General features: G+C 52.5%; 1 protein-coding gene across 1 annotated transcript in view; it reads left to right on the top strand.

Moving 5' to 3' along the window:
- Positions 1-21,779, top strand: part of LOC138811236 (POU domain, class 2, transcription factor 2) — an 81,327-nt gene that overhangs the window by 18,117 nt on the left and 41,431 nt on the right. The window contains exon 2 of the mRNA XM_069998931.1: positions 12,578-12,638. The gene's annotated coding sequence lies outside the window, so the exon portion shown is untranslated. The remainder of the gene's footprint in view (positions 1-12,577; positions 12,639-21,779) is intronic.

Raw genomic sequence — 21,779 nt, 5'->3', positions numbered from 1 at the left:
GTACAACTTCCCTCACTCATCTGCCTCCCCAGTCTCAGGAATCCGGGGCACATGGCTTTCCCCGGTTCATTTATTTATTTATTTATTTATTTATTTAGTCAGTCGTGGGGCTTGAACTCTGGGCCTGGGTGCTGTCTCTGAGCTCTTCAGCTCAAGGCTAGCACTCTACCACTTGAGCCACAGCACCAGTTCTGGTTTTCTGAGTGGTTTATTGGAGATAAGAGTCTCATGGACTTTTCTGCCCAGGCTGGCTTTGAACCACAATCCTCAGATCTCAGACTCCTAAGTAGCTAGGATTATGGCATGAGCCACTGGCACCCATGCTTTCCCAGTTCTTAATAGAAGAGGCTGGAGGTAGTAGCCTCACATACAGAGTCCTTGAATTCAGTAGGTATTTATTTGTTGAGTGGAGTGAATCAGTGAATGATTAAAGCACAGTGAGTTCCTTGGGTAGTTAGAGGACAGCATGGTCACTTGTTCTCCAAAAACCATTGTTAGGCACTAGCCTAACTTGGACCTGGACTCAGGAGCACAACCTATCCTAGCTTAGAGAATATTCTGGTAAGGAGCCTGGACTGTGAGCACAAAGGGAGCTCCTGGGTCATTAGGAATCTGGAGAAGGAGGAAGGCCTGGATTTACACTGCATTGAGAAAGAGAGAGTGATGGGAGAGCAACAACATGGCCAGGGGAAATGGGAAGGAAGTGGCCCAGGCTGGAGGCATGGTCCTGAGAGCTAGGGTGGGCCTTGTATCGCCTGGCTTCATCTGTGGAGATCTGGATGATGTCCTAAGAAGTCTGAATTCAGTCTGTCATGTGGAGAGTTCCCATTTGCACAATCACACATCCATACACAGAGTTCATGACAATGTTTTCTGGACAAGCCGGACTAGTGTGTGAACCTGAGTACACTTGCGCACATGCACAACTACATCTTGCTGTCTGTTCCACATCACCCTAACAGAAACTAACAAGGGGTATATTTTACCCACACATGTGAGTGTAAAAGCAGGCCGGGACCCTCCCCCACCTGGGGTGGGGGTTTGGACTCCTGTAGCATTCTCAGACTTAATCCCGCTGTAGTGAGGCCAGGGTGGTAGCATCTGTCACTTTCACAAATACAGGCAACAGAATCTGAAGAGACACACTCGACTTGCTCACAACTGCTTGAGAAACAGACGCCTGTTCTACACTGGCCCTTGTGTCAAGACAGAGCCCCCCCCCCCCACGGCCCCCCTCACCAAGCCCCAGACCTATGTACCAGAATCATTCCTGATTTAAAGCATACACACATATGTGCACATACATACATACACACGTGAAGCCCAGCCCCTGCCATGCTGTCTTCTCAATATACAACCATACACTCAGGCACTCTTTGACTTTAAGCAGGCTACTGACATCCTAACCCCTTATTCATTTTCTCTCTCTCTCCCTCTCTCTCTCTCTCTCCCTCCCTCCCTCCCTAACTCTCTCTCTCTCTCACACACACACACACACACACTCCTTTATACTTAAAGCACAGCTAAAGCCAAACCACCACACATACACACATACCTACAAGTACACACACACACACACACACACATACACACACACACACACTCACACAGCCTGGAAATCCACCAGAACCACTGTGGCTAGCGGTCACTAAAGAATGACAGCCTGAGCAATGTGCTGAGGAGTGGGGGTCGCCCTGAGGCATGGGCTGAGGGGTCACATACCGGGGTATATCGACTCCTTTGAGGAAAGGGTCAGGCAGACCCCAAAAGGGCTCCGTTGGTCTGGACGGTTCTGCCAGGTAAGGGAGATTCAATAAATGCAGGCCAAAGGCAGGAGCCAGCTAATGGCCGAGGCCGCGGATGGCCGAGATGGCTGGTCAGCGAGGAGGGGAGGCTCGACAATTGATGTGACTCAGAGCTGGACAAATGATGGCGCATTTGGTTGAAGCTGGCTGGGGGGAACCAGGCAGCCATTCTCACCTCAGTGGGGAAAGGCCAGAGTGGGCTGCGTTGCAGCAGGGTGGGTCTTAGGCTGTTCCACCGTGCGTCCTGCCTGGCGCGGGTGTCTTGGGATATTTGTGAGAGTGTGTGTTCAGGCTCATGGGTGTTTGTGTATTTATCTGCGGTCGCCAGTGTGCACCTAGGTCCACAGAACTTGGGCGATGCAACCTTGTGCGTATATGCATCGCCCACTAACAAAGTGCTCAGGGACCATTTTTGTTGGATGTTTTGTGTTTCTGTGTCTCTCTGTGTGTATTACGTGTGCAGAGACATTTCTCATTGTGAGATACTATGCACTCGTGTGTACGTATCTATATAGTGAGAGAAATACATACATGTGTACAAATAGGAATATATATATACACGTACATGTATATACATATACACATATGCATATGAATACACATATGCATATGAACGTGTATTTGGCATTAGGGTGAAGGTTGGGGGGGCAGAAGGGACAGGTCTGGCCCTGGACTCTCAGCTGCCCATGCATCTGGTCGCCTCTGAGGCCGTCTTTGTGCATCCGTGTGCACCTCTGGATATTGGGGGGCGTGGGCTGGAGTGTTTGCCTGCTCCTGAGTTTGAATATCTGTGTGTCCACAACAGCATCTCCATCTGAGCCTGGCTGTGGGTGGGGTGGGCCAGGCAGGATGAAGGGGGAAATCTCCCTGAATCTTTTCATCCATCTGGAGGGAGGGGGGTGTCACACAAACCCATGCTGGGCTTGTCTGGGACCCAGCAGCCCAGCACTGTGGAGACCACTCCCCCCACAATGACCTTTGAGCATAGCAGCCCCAAATACATATTTATCAGAGGGGCTGTGGGGACCCGCCCCTCCCCCACCACTCCCCTCAGGGCCCAGCCTGCCTGGCTGCGGAGAAATTAACCTTGTGACACAGGAGCTTGCTGACACCCGGCCCCCTCCCCACTCACACAGCGCATATGAGCATGGGTGTGTGTGTGTGTGTGTGTGTGAGAAAGAGACAGAGAGAGAGAGAGAGAGAGAGAGAGAGAGAGAGAGAGAGAGAGAGAGAGAGAGAGAGAAGAGGTGCTTGTCCACACTAAAGGCGGCAGCCAGGGAAAGAAAGACGACACACAGGTGTACATGTGCCTGTGTTGCTCTGCTCTGCCTCTCTCTCTCTCTCTCTCTCTCTCTCACACACACACACACACACACACACTACCCTCTCCAATGTAGGGGGGCCACATACATCTCGAGCAGATGCACAAATACACATGCATACGTATGGCATGATCTAGAAACAGAGACATGTGGATTCTGAAACACATGACAGACATGCTTGTATCTACTCACAAGTGCCGAGGCTCAGTCAGAGATTCTCTTAGAAAATGTGTAGTTACTGAACTCCACAGGCCCCCAGAGACATCGGTGTGGTATGTCTACAGAGATGTTGAAATGGACAAACAGATTTAGAAATCAAGGTAGGCACGTATACACAGGTGTGAGACATCACAGGGCAAGACAAATACCAGATCACCAAGATGCAGCAACAGCCCACATGCAGATACTAAAACACGGTGGTGTCCGGGCTCCTGGGCCCACCAGCGAGTATATACCAGCCACATTCAGAGGTCCCCAGGGAGAAGCCACATGTGGGGAACACAGGGCCACACCCTCATTCATAGCACCTGCACCTTCCTCAGCCTCACCCCCGTAGTTTTATTAAAATGAAAACGGGTAGGTAACTCAAGTGTGAAAATGTTTATGGAATGAAGCCTGTCATCGCCCAGGTCCTGAGCCCTTGTGTGAGCTGGGCCTGTCTTAGAAGCTGGGACCACAGGTCCAGCACTGATTCAACCTTAGTGTGTGTCATTAGCTATAAATAGTGATAGTGTCTGGGAAAGAATGGGACGAGGGGCTGTAGGGGGATCATAGGGGAGCTTGTTTAGATTGGAGGGTCAGGTGGAACACCTCGAAGGAAGTGACATTTAAGCCGAGTGTTAGACACACAAGATTGGAAATGTGTGTACATCTCCCTTCCAAAACTCATTGAGGCCACATGGCATAAATAATGCAGGACTCAGATCCCCCTTCCCAGTGCTGCGTCTGTCTCTCTAAGATACTCCTAAGGGCATGAGTTGGAGATGAGAAATGGGGTGCCCAGACTGAGGTGTCAGCACCGAGGGAGGGTCCAGGAGGCCTCACTGAGGAGCAGCGTGGGGGAAAGGCGAGGAGGTGAGGGAGAGGAGGAGCGGAAGGCTCTCTACACAAATACACTCATTGTGCGCAGGTGTAAAGGTGTGAACTTGTGTAGAGCACTCCTGTTGTATGGATCCTAGGCTCCCTGAATGTGGGGAGCCGGCGGAGAAGGCTTGCTATGAACGGGAAGGGCTGTGAGGCTCAGGATATACTCTGGGTGCGACGTGGCCACTGTGGAGTTTTGAAGCAGGCTGTACTGAGTGTGTGGGCTGAGTTCTGAGCCAGGCCCTGTGGAACCTGGCGGTGGGGGGAGGGGAAGCATGAGAAGGGGATCTTCTAGAGGAAGATGTAGGAGTCAGGCCACCTATCCCGAGACTTCCTGTCTTAGCTTTCTACTCTGCAAGCCCTGGAGAGGGTCCAGCCCTGAGGTAGTCTATGGCAGCATGAACTGCCCTCTTTGGCTCCTGGCCCCATCTCTTGGCTACTGACAAGAACTAAACAAACCATGTCTTGCCCCCAAATGGAGATTTTCCAGGGCCTGAGGGTCTTGGCAATTACGGACACTCCACAGATTCTTGAGGCTGCCTGTGGGCAAGCCTGAGCTGCTCCAGTGAAGTCCCCAGTCTTGGTTGCCGAAGCCTGACAACTCTTAGAGAATATGTGCATCAGAAGCTGGTGGCTCACACCTCTCATCCCTGCTACTCAGGAGGCTGAGATCTGAGGACTGTAGTTCAAAGCCAGGCTGGGCAGGAGTGTCCATGAGACCCTGATCTCCAATAAACCACCAGAAAACTGGAAGTGGCGCTGTGGCTCAAGTGGTAGAGCGCTCGCCTTGAGCTGAAGAGCTCAGAGACAGCGCCCAGGACCAGAGTTTAAGCCCCACAGCTGACCAAAACAAACAAACAAAAGGCCCCAGAGAGGACAAGGAACAAAATATTGGGGAGTGAGAACAACCCCACAGTGAGGGAACTATCACCCCCCGCTTAGCCCCCCCAGACATATCTTTCTTGGCTTGCAAGCCCTGTATGAATTGGTGCCTGTCTACCTATTTGGCTTTTCCTCCTTTCTTCTTGGTTACAGAAGCCTCAAGCCACTTGCCTTCTTCATGAAGAAGAAACCTCGTTTCTACCTCAGGGCCTTTGCACTTGCTATGCCCTTTATCAGGAAAGTTCTTACCTTCTCACTTCATTTGGACTGTTCAAACATCTACCTTCCCTGACCAGCCTTTCCTGACCATTCTAAAATAACATCATCTTATAACCTTCCTCTCCGCCACTTCACCTGCTATTTCTGTTTGTAGCTCTTAGGTGCACTTTCTTGCCTTCTGTATCTCTTCCTCCACTAGGTCAGTGCTGTGAGGGCAAGAACTTGGTGCCTGGTATCATGAGCCCAGTCACTGCTTTGTGGCTGGATATACATCCTGTTTGCCCGATGGAATGGGGGAAGAAGGTGCCAGACAAGGATGATCCGATCTTCCTGGGGAGCACACCTGGCCCAGCCTGAAAGCAGCCAGGCCTCCCAAACCATCATCCCGGCCCTGTGTGCCCCCAACCTGCGGCCCCATCTCTCTCCCATCTCCACCCTGGCTCCAGCTTGTCCCCACTCCTCTTACACCGTCCCCTGGAGACCACACACCGTGGCCTCTGACACACCTTAACTTTGAGTCTCGGCTGCATAGGCCTCTTCTTTTATGCCTCAAGTTTCCTCGTCAGCAAAACAAGATTTTTTTGTGAGCAGGAAGAGCAGCCACACATGCGCTGATGACATTAATAGCTGCTATTTATTGAGTACCTGCCAGGTGTTAGGCATTGTGCTAGGTGCTTTGAACATTTTTGTTCATTAAAAAAAAAATGGAGAAAAAAAAACAAAACCCAAAACGGAGGCTGGAGTGTGTCCCCAGAGTGTCAGGCCCGGTGCTCGGTGCTGTGAATTACAAAGCAAACGGGCGTCGGGCGTCTGCGTAGCGCTTACTATTCCGGTGTGCACGCACACACATGCACATACCTCAAGTCCCACACTGGTCAGACCATGGGGGGCCTGCAGTTGCTTTTCACCAGAAGCCTCAAGGGATAGTTCAGGAGCCATTGAGGCAGCGAGTCTCAGAGAAGAAGGACCAACCCCAGCCATCCCTATTTCTCCTTTATCAGCCCACTGGGAACTTGCATTGTTCAGGTTGAAGCGGAGCCCAGCATGGGGGCTGGCCTAGAATTGGGTTAGGAAATGGCTCATTGAATGAATGACTGAATGAGTGAATGAATGACGGAATGAACAAAGGAACATACTTAGGCGTCTTCATTGCATTTGCTTATTTGCTCAGGTTAACAAAACACTCATCTTCCTTCTCATTCTACTGTCTGTACATCCTCCCCCCACAGCAGTGGGGCTGACAGTTGACATCATTTCTACCTCTTTCTTTCTTTCTTTCTTTCTTTCTTTCTTTCTTTCTTTCTTTCTTTCTTTCTTTCTTTCTTTCTTCCTTCCTTCCTTCCTTCCTTCCTTCCTTTCTTCTTTTTTCTTTTTGGTTGGTTGTGGGGCTTGAACTCTGGTCCTGGGCGCGGTCCCTCAGCAATTCAGCTCAAGGCGAGCGCTCTACCACTTGAGCCACAGCGCCACTTCCGGTTTTCTGGTGGTTCATTGGAGATAAGAGCCTCACGGACTTTCCTGCCTGGGCTGGCTTTGAACCTGGATCCTTAGATCTCAGCCTCCTGAGTAGCTGGGATTATAGGTGTGAGCCACCTGTGCCTGGCTTTCTTTGTGTCAGGCCTTCTGCTAAGCTCCTTAAAATCATATTGTGTGTGTGTGTGTGTGTGTGTGTGTGTGTGTGTGTGTGTGTGTGTGTGTGTGTGTGTGTGTGTTTAACCAGTCATGGAGCCTGAACTCTGGGCCTGAGTGCTGCCCCTCAGCTCTTCGGCTCAAGGCTAGCACTCTACCACTTGAGCCACAGCACCACTTCCGGCTTTTTCTGCGGATGTGGTGCTGAGGAATCGAACCCAGGGCCTCATGCATGCAAGGCAAGCACTCTACCACTGAGCCACCTTCTCAGCCCTAACATCATATTCTTACAAGTGTGCCTTTTCACACTAGCCCCCATAAGGCAGGTATTATTATTAATATCTTTATATTATGTTGAGCAAACTGAGGCTCAGAGAAGTGAAGCGACTTGCCCAAGGTCACACAGCAAGGGATGGTAGGCCAGGTTTTTATTCTCTATGGTCTTCAGCCCTGCCAAAGCACTCTTAGTGGTCTACCTTCACACTTGCTTTTGTGGTTTTCTCCTCCTGGTAATGGCAAAGCACTAGCCAGGAGCCCTAGCTTCTGGCCTTGGCTCTGTCATAAGAAGATACTTTGTCTTCTTTCCTGAGCTGAATAACTTAGGGAAAAATCACTTTCCTCCCTTTGAGTCTCCAGCCATGTGTGATGTAGTAAGCTCTCAGCCAGTTTCCAGAAGACAGAAGGGGACAGAATTCAGCTTGGTCCCACCTTGCCCACTTATAGAGAGCAGAAGGCATAAGATCAAGTTTGCCTCCGTGCAGCCAATTTCAAGTCCATTCACATTCCTGAGGGTCCTGAACTCTGCTGGTTTGAATATAGGGGGACAAGACAAGCCTGGCTGGGAATGGGGGAAGCAGAAGATTGGCACTCATGTGGCTTCTGAGAGCCTGGCCTCGATCACTGTCAGTCTGCTTCTTGCAGTTACAAACATGATGTGGTGCATACTTATTGTAGAAAAGCAGAGAGCCTAGCTACTCAGAAGGCTGAGATCTGAGAATCATGGTTCAAAGCCAGCCCAGGCAGGAAAATCTGTGAGACTCTTATCTCCCATTAACCACCAGAAAACAGGAAGCGGAGCTGTGGCTCAAAGTGGTAGAGTGCTAGCCTTGAGCAAGAGTTCAGTGGCAGCGCCCAGGCCCAGAATTCAAACCCCATTACCAACACACACACACACAGAGAGAGAGAGAGACAGAGAGAGAGACAGAGAGAGAGACAGAGAGAGAGACAGAGAGAGAGACAGAGAGAGAGCTGCCATGATAATCTAATTAAATGAAAAAAAATCCTTTGTTAACTTCTTGATATTTCTCCCTTTTGAGTCAAGAGCCTATAAGTTTACCAAAAGAACTCACTAGAATATAGATGTAAGCAACTCAAACTTAGGGGTTCTGATTGCTGTTCTAAACCCTTGTGTGTGTGTGTTCATAAAAATGGGATTATATCTTCCATTCTTGTGGATAACTTGCCTTTTTTCCTTTCTAACAATGGATTATGAATAGCACTCTGGTGTCTATGAATTTATTTCAGGCTTATTTCCCACAACCCCACAGTGTTCCATTGTGTGGCTGCCACGCCATTGTGTATTGTGGCAGCCTCCAGTCACGGGACATCCAGGGCGTTTGCTGGCTTTCCCCATGGTAACTGTCCCCAGTTAACAGATGAGAAGACTGAGGCTTCAGTGTGAGGCCTCTCACATGTATGAACATTGAAGACAGTGTTGAGGGCCGCTGAGGGTGGCTTGGGTGCCGTGGATGGTTCCAGCGTCACTCAGGGAGGATAAAGCCGCCTGTGCAAAGGAAGCCTCTTAAGCTGCCCCCCCCCCCGGAGGGCAGGTGCCTGTCAGAGGGGAGGCTGGGCATTTGAGGAGGAGACCACCCTTTCCCCGCCCCCCCCACACACCCAGGAATGAGATGGGCCTGCGTCCTCCCCAGCACTGCCTCACTCCCCGAGCCCACCTGCCGTCTGTTCCATCCTTGCCAGCTTATCAATAGGTTAAGTGGTCAGGTCAGTGATATTGACCATTTGATTAGGACCTTGTCAGATCAATCCCAGCTCATCTCATGGGCCTCCTCCCCTGCTCACACCCTCCCTCCTGCTCTTCTGCACCAGACACAGGTGGCCACGGGATCCTGTGCCTCCTCACGCAGAGCCTCGGGGCCAGCCATTCTTGGCCCTCTGTCTAGGCACCCTGTTCTTCCCCACTGCCTTGTGTCCAGCTAGCTTACTTGTGATCATCAGCTCTTGCTCACCACATGTCCTGTGTCCCCCTCCGAGTCAGAGGAGCTCTCCCTCTTGGCTGCGTGACCTTGGTAAAGGGCCTTAACCTCTCCGGGCCTCTATGTCCTTAGCAAAGTGACACAGAGAGCTCCTTAGGTGTCCTCATGGAGAAGATACTAAAGTTTGTGAGGACTCTGAGGCCTTGCCTGCAGCGTGCTTAACCACACCCAGCCCACAGTCAATGCTAGGTACTGCTGGCTGCTCTCATAAGCTGTTCTATCCCGAAACATCTGGACAGATGTATCTGTGCTTGCTGCTTGCTGCCCACTGGGCCCTCAGTGGGGGTTTTAGTGGGCAGGCTGTATCTGTGGGAACAAGTAGCACTATTCTCCTGAGCCAAGTCCCAATACAGAGCTGTGCCCTGTGTTAGGTGACACTAGGGACCCCCCCAGAGGAGCCAGTCTTCCCCCCCCCCACTTGCCCTCAAGATGGCCATCTAGCAGGTCGTGGGCAGACTGACCCCAGATACACCGGGCTGTGTGTGTATTGGCTGGGAGAAGAGTTAAGGGCCCAGACCCACCCCTGTGCTCGTTTTCTCTTGCAAACATCAGAAGCTATACCTCTGTGACACAGCTGCAGGAATGAGGCTTTGAAGGCAGACACTTGGGGTTCAAGTCCTGTTTCTCCTCTTCAGAGCCTGGTAACCAGGGCCATCTACCTGCTCCGTTCCTCACAGAGTCTGTCTCTGGGTAGTGATGGAAGACAGCTCCCCACCTGCTGGGTGTCTCTGTAGCCGGCCCTCTCCCCTCTTGGTGAATAGAAGGAGCTTGGGGGCTTGACAGGTGGGATGACAGAGTTAGAGGCAGGCAGACCAGAGCGGTGCCACCCACAGGTACCACAGCTGAGGTGGCAGAGGGCCCAGAGACAAGGAAGCCCGGATGTCGGGGCACTACCTCGGGGGAAGACCCCAGCCCGAAGGCGTGGTCTGGCTCAGGGGTCCCTCTGAGACTGGGGATTCCCCACCCGCCTGCCATCACTTACACCAATATTGACGGTTAATGCCGTGTCGCCACCGTGTTCAACACTCAGCGCGGCTAATTGTTTTGACTGGGAATCGGCAAGGCGATTAAACGCCATCGATTTTGCCCTGCGCGCTGCATCGATTTTTAAATTTCCTATTGATCCCAGCCCTAAATCTCCTTAACCAAGACCTCACCGTGGAGATGACAGCCGCTGATTAGCTCCAGGGCGGGGGTCGGGTGGGGGGCAGCCCCTGATGGGGAGCTACCCCTTTTCTCCCTCTCCAGGGTCCTTATACCCTTTTGCCTCTGAGGAAGGGGAGGTTCAGTGTCAGCTTCTAGAAGAGAGGAGAGGACCTCTGGCTCTTTCTACCCCCTTTCCTTTCCTGTTTGAGCTGTTCTCTGTTCTGTGTATTCACACCTGCCCCTGCCTGTCTGGGTCTCCCCCATCTCTTCACTTTCCTCTCCATCTCTCTCTTCTCCTTTTCAATCCTTTTCTCTTTCTCCCTCTGAACTCCTTGCCTCCTCTAAATCCCTCTATCCTTGACTTATCCTGGGCATCATTCTCTCCACCTGTGTCAACAGGTCTGCTATGACAGAAAAACCACCCACCTTAAACCTGGAAGTCCATGGCCAGGCCTGCCCTTCCCCTCCCCCTTCCTCTCTCAGAAGCACACAGGTGTCAGCTGGAGCCGGACTTCTGGCTGAGTGACCTAGCCTCCAAGGCTCTCCTCCCTCTGAGCCATGGCTCACGGTCTACACATCTACATGCCTGGTAGGATGGTCTGCCAGAAATGCTGTCTCCTCTGGACTCTCTCCCTGACCCCTTCTCCGAAGGCCTACAACAAGAAGAGGCAAGGCTCATCCTTAAATGGACAGCTGTTGTAAGAAACCTGCATTCCCAGGATGCAGGAAACCAGGATTCAACAGGAAGCATACCTACCCGAGCTCTCTAGCTAGATCTACCCTGTGTCTAGCTTTACAGTCCCTGCAGACCTGGGATGACACCAGGCCTCAGTCTTCCATCCTGCGTGACCCAAAAGAGGCCCTGCAGCTAACACTCCTAAGAGATGAGTCTCCCCACCTTCTCTCTGTCTTTTCACAGCCCTTCCCAAAGACAAAAACGGCACCGTGTCTGTCCCTGCCCCTCTCCAACGAAGCTCCGGCTACTTGAACTAGGTGCTCCTTGCAGAGTGCAACCTTGCCATCTTCTAACACTCATCTTTTCCTTCCCCACCTCGTCCCTTGTACCCAGCACCCTTTCCTTCCACATGCCTCGCTCCTGACTCAATTTTGCCTTTCTGCTTTGGGTTGGGTATTACTTCTTCCTTAAATCTCCCCAGACCTCCCCCTTAAGTCCTCACCTGGCATGGTGGCAGCTTCTCTTTATTCTTTCTCCCTAACTTGCCTGTGAGTCCCCCCCAACTCCTGTAGGCAGGACAGACACCTTGTCTAATCTATGTTTCTGTTCTCACATTGGTTCAGAGCCAGCTTAGAAAACCTGGATATTTTTGCTACCTTTTTTTGTGTGTGTGTGTCAGTACTAATGTTTCAACTCAGGGCCTCATGCTCTGCCACTTTAGCCACACTCACAACCCTTTTTGCTTTAGTTTATCTTTCAGATAGGGTCTTGTGTTTTTGTCTGGATCAGCCTCAAACTGTGGTCTGCCCACCTCCACCTCCTGGGTAGCTGGGATTATAGGCATGCTCAGCATTGTTTTTGCTTGTTTTGAGATGAGGTTTTGCTTCTAGAACTCAAGATGGCCTGAAACCCACAACCCTCTGCCTCGTCCTTGAAATTACTACAATCACAGGTCCGTACGACTGTACCTAACAGAATTTTCTGTGTATTCACTAAATGAACAGACAAATGTCCAAGTCAGAAGTATCAACATTAAAACTTTTATTTTCATCTCACCACACATAGTAATAATAATGAGTAATCTTTCCAAATTTTCCTTATCATTGGACCCTGCCAACAGTCCTCTGAGATACAGTTTTTCCAATTTGTGAACTTATCCCTCCATTGGTTCATTCAATCATCCATAATATACTTACAGAACATTTCAAATTGGCCTATATGCTGGAGTTGCAAGACACAGTTCCTTCCTTTTAAGGAGCTTCTTATGTGATGGGGAAAAACAAAACAAAACAAAAAACAAATGTGCAACAAAAGCAGACACCAGTGTACCCGATATGAGATGGGAACACTGAGGCTCAGAGACTAGAGAGATCACCGAGAGTAACAAGTGGCTGGCAGGGCCTGAGTCCCAGGCACCTGCCCCCATGTTTAACTTGTAGCTCCTGACGGTGAGACAAGAGTAGAGTCTCTGTGTATCCACATGAGGCTGCGACCAATGCTCCAGGATGTTGATTCCATTCTCTGTCTGTTTCTCTCTCTCACCAGGTTCTCGGCTGGACCGGGTTGGTGGCCTGAATGTATTAGCTTCGCTGCGTCTGCCCAAGAGGTAAGGGTCTAGTGTGACTTCTTCAAGGAGCCCACATTGTAGCTTCCTGAGGAGTGCGCAGTCGCGAGTTCCTTTGGTGCTGATGCTCTGGGAGCATCTAGGTTGCAGAATCAGTTTGGGGCTAGAGGCTGGCTTTGAGGAGGACCTGGAAGCTGGGCTAAAGTAAACAGAAGTGTTTAGTTGTTGCAGAACTGGTGATGGTTGTGCTTAGGTCTATAATTTTAGTTCTTTGTCTTCAAATAAATGCCTATTAAGTATCAAAGGTTTTGTAGATACGCGTGATAGAGTTGGTAACAGTTCCAAACAATAGCATCTGTGAAGAACTATCCTTATCATGCCAAGGCCTTTTCTAGACACTTTGTTTTTAATCTTGTGAAGTGGGTATCAATCACCTATCACAAAAGAAGGAAATGAAGGTACAGAGAGGGAAGGCAAGTTATCTAAGGCTACCCAGTAAGTGTGTCAGTGATAGAGTCAGAGTTTGAACTCAGGTCTGCCTATACTTAAAGGCTCACTTTTCCACCTCACTACAGTACCGGAAGTGGCGCTGTAGCTCAAATGGTAGAGCGCCCGCCTTGAGCTGAAGAGCTAAGGGACAGCACTCAGGCCCAGAGTTCAAGCCCCACGACCGACCAAAAAAAAAAAATTGATACTACAGTACCCTATACTGTTAATCTTTGTATTTTGAGAGTGACTTTGCTTTGGGAGAACACCTGAAATCTCACTTAACACCAACTCTGCTTAACTTAACAAGCTAGATAATCCTGAAGCTACTTGAGGGGTTTGGCTAACGATTTTATAGTCAAGAGATATTTTGCTGATCTTGGAACACTGGTCTTGAAGACTGTTGACAAAATACCTGAGTAGTTCAAGGAGTTCAGCCACTAGGGAGACTTTTTCTTTTTGGTCAATCATGGGGCTTGAACTCAGGGTCTGTGCATTGTCTCTTTTGCTCAAGGCTAGCGCTCTACCACTTTGAGCCACAATGCCACTTCTGGTTTTCTGGTGGTTAATTGGAGATAAGAGTCTCATTGACTTTTCTGCCCAGGCTGGCTTCAAACTATGATCCTCAGATCTCAGCCTCCTGAGTAGCTAGAATGACAGGCGTGAGCCACCAGCACCCAGCTTAAGGGAGACATCTTTGAAGAAGGCTACACTCTTAGGTGTGTAATTTTGTCACACAACTACTACAACAAACACTGCTCCCATTCCTAAGCCTCCTTCATAGCCACACTTGGAAGGTAAGTGACTTCCTGAACATGTCCTGAAGGCTTCCTCAGCGCTCCATGTGGGAGCTGGGGTCCCAGGATAAGCAAAACCTCCTACAGCTATGGGTATAGGTCTGCCTCTGTGGCCCTTGCTGAGGTGTGGCTCTCCCTCTCTCCCTCCACTCTTCATCTCTCCTACACTTGTGCCAGCCAGTGCCTTCTATCAGCTCTCATTAGACTGACTCCCCACCTCTGCCTGCTCTTCTTCCGAGGTGCTCTTCTCTGAGTGGCCTCCCTGACCCTCTTCTCTTCCTAGCACCACCACCACCTCTGATGACATCTATGTGCTTAGTGTCTCCCCAACCCTCAATAAACTTCTCAGCAGGGGGGACTTATCTGTTAGGCTAACACATCTGCACTTGGTCCCTGGCGCAGTGTGAAGGCTCAGTAAGTATTTGTTGAATGAATGAATAAGTGGGCAAACAGCCACATAAACCCAGATCCATTTATTCCTGCTGCCGGCATGTTGTGAAGTTTCTGGTGCACTAGGCTCTGTGCCATGGTACAGAGAAAAGGAGGACCCTCTGGGGCCTAAGGAACCCTTAGGCTGGAGAAAGGCAGACACAAGACATTATGACCTCAACTGAGGAGGCAGTAGGTGCTGGGGTGGTGGATAGAGTACCCCTTTGGGGTACTCAGAGCATCTTGAAGAGGAGGTGGTGGGAAGGGGGAGTTCCAACTTTCAGCCCAGCAGGCAGAAAAGGGTGTCTGGCAACCATCTCTATTCACTACTGAGGACTGTGGGTGGCCCCAGGGTTCCCGTGGCCAGCTACAGTCCCCTAGGCCCAATGTGCTGAGTGCCAGAGCAGGAGCAGAACCATGTTACTGTCGCAGCCCTCCCTGTCTCCTCCCCCTCCATCCAGCCACAAAAGCATGTAGTGAGGCAGACCCTGGAGTCAGAGAGATGATTCAGAAGTGCTCCCCAAAGGTGTGTGTCAGGGCACCCACACTCCCAGAGGACCTCCAAAGACCTTGGAAGTGGGAGCTTAGCTGGGGGGGACAGGTTTGCATCACTGGTTCTGGTAAGGTGACCTGGAGAGAACCCAGGGCTACCTGAAGCGGGGCCTCGAGCTGCAAGGTGATGTTCTCCCAAAGGTGAGAGTATAGAGGTGGCAGTCGGGGGGAGGGGGCAGACAAGATAAAGATGCCAGTAGGTGAGTGAGGATTTTGCCCAGATCCCAGGCTCAGTCACGCACCTTCTGAATTGCACCTGGGGCACTTTTCTTCGGGACTAGGGTATGTGGCTTAGGCTGAGGCTGGGGCAGTGAGTGCGGGGAGTGTCTACTCTCTTGGTGGAAGTGGATCATAGCTTTGGGGAGGGACACTCATGGTGCTTCTTTGCTGGTAGCCTATAGACGTGAGCTATGGGCAGTGGGGTTCCTCACTGGCTGTGGATCCCAGAGCTGGGGGTTATTTACCATTGCAGGCTGCTAGGAGATGGCAAGATATTAGCTGATCCTTTGGTCTCCATTTGTTAGCACTGGGTGGAGTGGGTGTAGACAGCTGGAGATAGAAAGTGTCTGTGGGCTACAGGGTGGGGCTTACAGATATAGAGGAGTAAAAATGGATCACCTGTCTTAGATTCAGCATGGTGGATCCCTAGGTCCCTGAACATCCCTCAGCAAATGAAGGCTAAATGGCAAACAAGGAGCTTCGGGAGCCAAGGGCAGGCACTTGGCTGCGACTTCAGATAATGTGAGATGCTTCTCAGTAAGGGCCGGAGTCCAACCCTAGAGGGTTTTTTTTTTTTTTAAATAAGGTTTGCTAGGAATCCTGATGTGTACGTGGGGTTGTCCAGATTGCACTACCCTGCAGATCTCTGCTCTTGGCCTTCCTTCCCCGCCTCCTCTTCATCCTGTGGTCTCACCCTGTCCACTTCTTTTTTTCTTTCTCTTATAATCTTCATCTGTATCTCAGCCTCTCCATTCCTTCCTGGCCACTTTTCTTCTGAGCTTGGAGCTCTGTCTCCAAGTCTTGGATGTGAGGAATGTATAGGTCAGGTCTTAGCTTCTGCCACATGAAATTGTAGGATCTGATGGCAGAGAGGAGGTGGCAAAGAAGGCAAGAAGGAAACATTACCCCATACCCACAGCTCCTCAGGACAGCTTCCAAGGCCTCTTGTACTGCCATCTGCCCACAGTACTCCTGGGACTCATGGTGGACAAGAAGCCTAGAGGGATCATGTGAGAAAGAGGAGTCCAGAAACATGCTGGGAGGAGCGGGAAGAGAGTCAGGAGACTCAGGAAGAGTGTCCTGCCATAGACAGATGTGGCGAGAGAAGGAACAGACAGAAGAGAACAGGGAGAGTGGCGGTGAGAGATCAAGGCTGCTGGCTTGGTGGGCATGAGGAAGAATGACTGGATGAGGGTAGCCAGGGAAGGTAGACATGGATGTGGGGCAAGAAGGAAATACCCCTCTCACCAGGCTTGTGGCTGACAGAATGTAAGAATTTTGCCAAGGCCCCCTTGTGATCTATCTACATGCGGTTCCCTGTAGATAGATGAGGGTGGCAGGCATGTCTTGATGGCTGGGGGGGTGGGGGAGTGTACTCCTCTCAGCTCCTCTTGTGTTCATAAGCCAGTCCCAGCTGCTTCTAGAGACCCTCCCTCCAAACTGTGCCTTCCTGACCTGTCCTGACCCTGACTCCCCAAAGCCCAAATGACTGTGCAAGAGCTTGGTTACACCTGACTTCTAGTCCGGGAGGGGGGGGTGGATAGAGGTGGGAGAAAAAGTGGGAGAAGGAGAAAGAAAGTGAGGGGGGGATATCTTTGGAGTTGGTGTTCCTTTAGCTGCACCATCCCTAGTGTACCACCAACTTCCATGCACCTAAGTCTGCACGTCTGCCTTCCATCTCTGGATCGTCTTTCTGTCTCTGCCTTGTCTCAGTCTCTCGGTCTTTGCGTCTGTCTCTTGCTCTTACTCTGTTTTCTATTTGGCTCTGCCTGCCATTCTCTCTTTCTCTGTCCTGTGTGGCTTGGTCACTGGGGGTTGGCTCTGTTGTGCTGTTTTTCTCTCTGTCTCTATATCCCTCTGCTCTCCCTTTCTGTATTTCTCACGTGTGTGCTCCCTGTTTGCCTCTTGCTCTTCCCCTCTGCCTTTGCCTCCTGGTTTCTGTGCCTGGGTCCCTTCTGGTCTCTTTCATCTTCTGTCTTTGCTTTTCCTTATGCGTCTCCCTGTGCGTCCCTGTCTCTCACTCTGTCGGTCTCTTTCTCCATCCTTGTCTCTCTGGGTCTCCGGCTGTCCATCCCTGCCTCTGTGTGTGTGTGTGTGTGTGTGTGTGTGTGTGTGTGTGTGTGTGTGTGTGTCCCTCCTCCTCCTACCCCCCTTTTCTGTTTCTAACACCCACACTCACATCCTACCTCAGGAGTAATTGCTTTTGTCTGGGTTGGACTGGACTTGTGGTGGGGGGAGGGTTGGGGGAGCGGGTGGCTCTGGGGGGGTTGGGAGGGACGGAGGTCGCTTGGTGCAGTTGAGGTAGTGTCCAGCAAAGCAGGGGGTACTGAGAAGCAGAGCTGTGCCTGTCCAAGATGGGAGAAGGGAGGGGGTCCTGGGTCCGTCCTGGCAGGGGTCTCTGGTAGAGAAGGCAAAGGAGGCAAACAAGCCCTTACACTATGTGAAGATGATGTAGTGATAACATGGGCTGGCTGGTGTCCTGGTGGCAGCTTCCGCCGTCTCACCCCTCCCCCACGCAGAGATGTAGCCCTGCCACCCTGCTAACCCTGTCTTGTGCACGGAGTCACTAACACACACACACACACACACACACACACACACGGACACACCCAGAGCTCCCATCCCACTCGTGGAAATGCACGGTGGAAAGCCATCAACACACAGTCATCCAGTGCACATACACACACACACAGCTATGACACCGAATCGCCAATGCTCATAAAGAGAAACGGACACGCGCACGCAGCCTCGGAGGCACAGGCACAGGGACAGAGGGAGACTCACCCACAGGAGCAACCAATGCCAGCAGGGCTGTGTCCGCGCTGCCACAGCCACCGTGGGTATCCCCTTTCTCGGGATATATCCGCACTTTCCCAAGGGACGGGTACTTGGGGGGGATGCTCAGGGTCAGGGAGGCACTCATAGAGGTGTACAAACAGCCCACCCCCATTTCCCCAGGGGCACACTCATAGGCCCCCCCCACCCTCCACTCCCGGTCACACACAGACCTGACTCCAGAGCCAGGACACTGGGGACACACAGCCCACAATTCCCCAGCAGAGCTGAAGGACCTGTGCGCGTCATCTCAGACACCACAGCCCTTCCGCTGGGACCTCCTGTCCCACACCTCAGAAAGCCTTACCCCATACACAATCCTAGGGGAGGCCAAGGCAGCCTCCACCCACAGAGACCCACATCATGGGGTAGCCCAGGCCCTGTGGGTGGACGGCAGGTTTGTCCAGGTGCCTTGAGCCCATTTGCCTTGCTAACTCCAGCACCAGCCCCGCCACGGTCCTACCTCGCCCCATGGGCTCAGGATGGTGTCTTCCCAGCCCCCCACCCCAGGGGCCTCTTCCCACCTCCCCCCACAGCTTTATCCCCTCAAGTTCCTGCAGAGGCTCCTATCTCTCTCACCTGCTCCCACCTGAGGGGTACCTGCTTTCTCCCAGAGGGACTGCCCCTCAATTTCTCCCAGCCCCCTTACCTACAGCGGTGAGCCCCAGACCCATCTACCTCCCTGCCCACTCCATACTCACCCCCTCTCCTGGCTCTCCAAGCTCTCAGCCTCCCTAAGCTCTCCTGCGGTGGGGGAGTGGGGGGACTCAGCCCCTCAGAAGCTGGGGAAAGGGGTACGTAGGGGAAGGGGGGCGTGGGTGCGGCTCCGGGAAAAGGAAGCAAAGCAAGCAAGGGAGAGAGAGAGAGGCGAAGGCAGGCAGGCAGCCAGCCCGCTTTATATCCCTGCCGTATTGATCTACCATGTCACAGCCCTGGTCGGTCGATAGCCAGCGAGAAAGAGAGGGAGAGAAGGGAGGGGAGGTTTGGGGGAGGGCAGCTGGGACCCCTATAGTCCTGGGCCCATCTGGGGCCATCTAGGCAGGCTGTGGGGGCATATTTGAGCCCCACCCAACCCCCCGAAAAAGAGGCCTGCCCTGTCCATGTCCTCTTCCCTGCGGCTGTGGCCCTGTCTCTGAGAGCTCCCTCAGCCTTGCTAGGGGCATTTAAAGTATTGAGGACTTCCCCCATTTTCTTTCTTTCTGTCTCTAGTGGCTTTTTATCCCCATGGGCCTAAAACTATCCACTGCTGGGGTTCTGCTTTCCCTTCACAGTCAGGCTGGGCAGGCAGGAGGCCCTGAGGCCCTGCCCTGATGGTTCAGGGAACAGGATTGTGGATCCTCCTTCTTTGCTGTGTGACCATGCGCAAGAGAGAATTCTCTCGGAAGGCCCTCTCCTCCAGCCAGAGCTGGCTGGCCGCTCTAGAGTGCCCCATCCTCATGGATTCCAGCCCTTCTTTCATTTTCTCACCACCACTGGGCCAGAGGCAGATTGCACTTAGAATTTCTTCCTTTGGGTCCTTCACTGTCCCCACTGGCCCAATATAGGAGAAACTCCCTCTTCTGCTCCTGAGCCTCCTCTTCGCTCTCCATAGAACCTTCTACAACCTGTCTCTCCAGGGGGAAGTCAGGAAAGGAAGTCTTTTCTTGGTGGGAACAGGAGTGGAGGGAGGGGAAAGGCTCTCAGAAGTCTCGGAGAGGCCTGCATCTATACCTAGATCATCCTAGATCCCACCCCTGGCTCTGTCTGTCTTCTCTGGGCCTCAGTTTCTCTCCTACCACCTCCCCCCCACCCCAGTTCTGGACAGGTTTGTTAGCTCCAGGATCCCTAGAGATTGGTGCAGACAGGAGGCAGGGCTGTGGGAACAGGAGGCTGGGCCAGGAAGGTGCCTGCTGCCCCTTCAGTCAGCCAGGACTGCGGGGTCCCAGGTGCTTCCCCCAGTCCCCAACTCCCCGGGGCTCCTGCTCTTTGTCTTTCCAGATTGTCCTCTCATCCCAGCCCAGTCTGGAGAGGTTGAGGAATCACCTTAGCCTTGACCTAAGGGGGCAGGCAGGGGAGGGGCAGGCAGCCTGCACGGGCTCCTGCCCATGGCCATCCACAGCCCCTTTCTTGCTTCCCTGAGTATTAGACCAACACCCCCCCGCCCCCATCAGACTGCTGCTCCCTTTGTTAAGAAGGGGGAGGGGAGAAAGATGAGCTGAGGGTAGTGGCCTGACCCCCGACCTCTCATCCCTCCTCCCATCTGGGTCCCCAGGGGCTCAGAGCCCCCTTGACGGACAGTTCTGACCATCAGCCAAATGGCTTGAGGAGTGAGCAGGGGCCAGGTAGGGGGGAGGGGAGACCAGAGCAGAGGCCCAGGGCCTTGAGCCCACCATGGTGTGGGTGTGGGGTGTAGGGGATGCTCTGAGGCCCTTAAAAGGGGTGGTAGAGGACAGGCTCACATGGGGCCAGGCTTTGAGAGAGTCTGACTGGATTGGTTAAGGGGGCTATGGAGAAAGAGTGGGGTTCATCCCAGAGCCACTAGTCATGGAAGCCCCGTGGGCAGGGCCTGGCCTGGGCAGACGCCCCCCTCCCGCCCCCACCCAGCCTGCGGCATTGGGAGTACAGTGAGTTTAAAAAAAATTAAAAAAAAAAAACAGGAGCAGGAGAAGCTGGGGGAAAAATATATAAGAAAAAATATAATAAGAACTAAGCGGTGGCTGCAGGAGAGAGAAAGGGCAGGAGGCGGGGAGGGGGGCGCAGGGGGGAGGGCGGCTCGGGCCCTGGTCGCTGCGGAGGCCGGGCCGCCGGCCTCTGCGCTGAGCCCTCCGCGTCCCCCCTGCCGGCCCCCTCCAGCCCCGATCGATCCAGTTTCTTGGCAATAAAGCATTTTTATTGTCAGCTGCCCTGAATGCCAAATGTGAGCCTGGTCCTGCTCCCCCCCAACACGCTTCCTCACCACCCCTCCCCCAGCCTTCCTCCACCCCTTCCCTGCCGTCCCCCCACCAAAGAATCAGTATCATCCATCACCAAGACCCCCTCCACTTCCCCCTTATCCATGCCAGCCATTTGCCAAGCCCTTCTCCCCCACCTAGCACTGTCCTCCCCTCCCTAACCCCAAACCCATAAGGGAGCAGAAAGGTGGGTTCCAGATGAGTGGTTTTAGGGGGCACAGAGACAAGCAGGAAGGGGGGTTCAGGAGGGATTGGGGTAGGGAGTAGTAAGACGACGGCCACAGGTTGAGAGAAGTATTGGCCAGTGTCAGGGGCAGCAGCGGCCACCAGCCAGGGACAGGGACAAGAACAGGTGGGGCATTAGCAGCCAGGCACCTTGGGGGGTACGCGAGCCCTGCCCCTCCGTCCCCCAGCACAGCCAACTTGGTCCTTTCCTCTGGGAGGCAGTTGGGTAAAGAGAGAAACCCAGATGAGGCTGAAAGTTGCCACCCCTCCCCGTCTCAGGGCGAGCTCTGCCCAGGCTGAGGGACAACACCCTGAAGGAGCACTGTTGTGAGGGGCTGAGGAGAGGGCGGCGGGGGAGCGATTTACAGAAGGCCCACCGCAACACCTCCAGTGCCTTGTCTTCCTCCCTCCTCCTTTCTCTCCTCTCCTTTTCTCTTTGTCTCTTTCTGTTCTCCTCGGTCTCTGCCTCTCTTTTTCTGCATCTTTCTGCCTCTCTCTGTTTGACTCTGACTCTCTCCTTTATTGCTGCCTCTCCCCCCAGGGACTTAAAAACCTCCATACACTTCTTCATTCCCGCTTTTGAGGCCCTGGTTGTTTTTGTGTGTGTGTGTTTTTTTTTCCCCCTCTACTCCTCTCTTCTGTGCTCCAGGGTTTTCCCTCAGTCCTTGTCTGTTCCCCACAGTCCTGTCCCACTACACCTCTTGATTCTC

Source organism: Dipodomys merriami, unplaced genomic scaffold (genome assembly GCF_024711535.1).
Source record: "Dipodomys merriami isolate MVZ:Mamm:240054 unplaced genomic scaffold, mDipMer1.0.p SCAF_52, whole genome shotgun sequence".
NCBI classification, from domain to species: domain Eukaryota; kingdom Metazoa; phylum Chordata; class Mammalia; order Rodentia; family Heteromyidae; genus Dipodomys; species Dipodomys merriami.
Note: the sequence above shows the minus strand (reverse complement) of the source record. Positions and strands in the feature narration are given on the sequence as shown.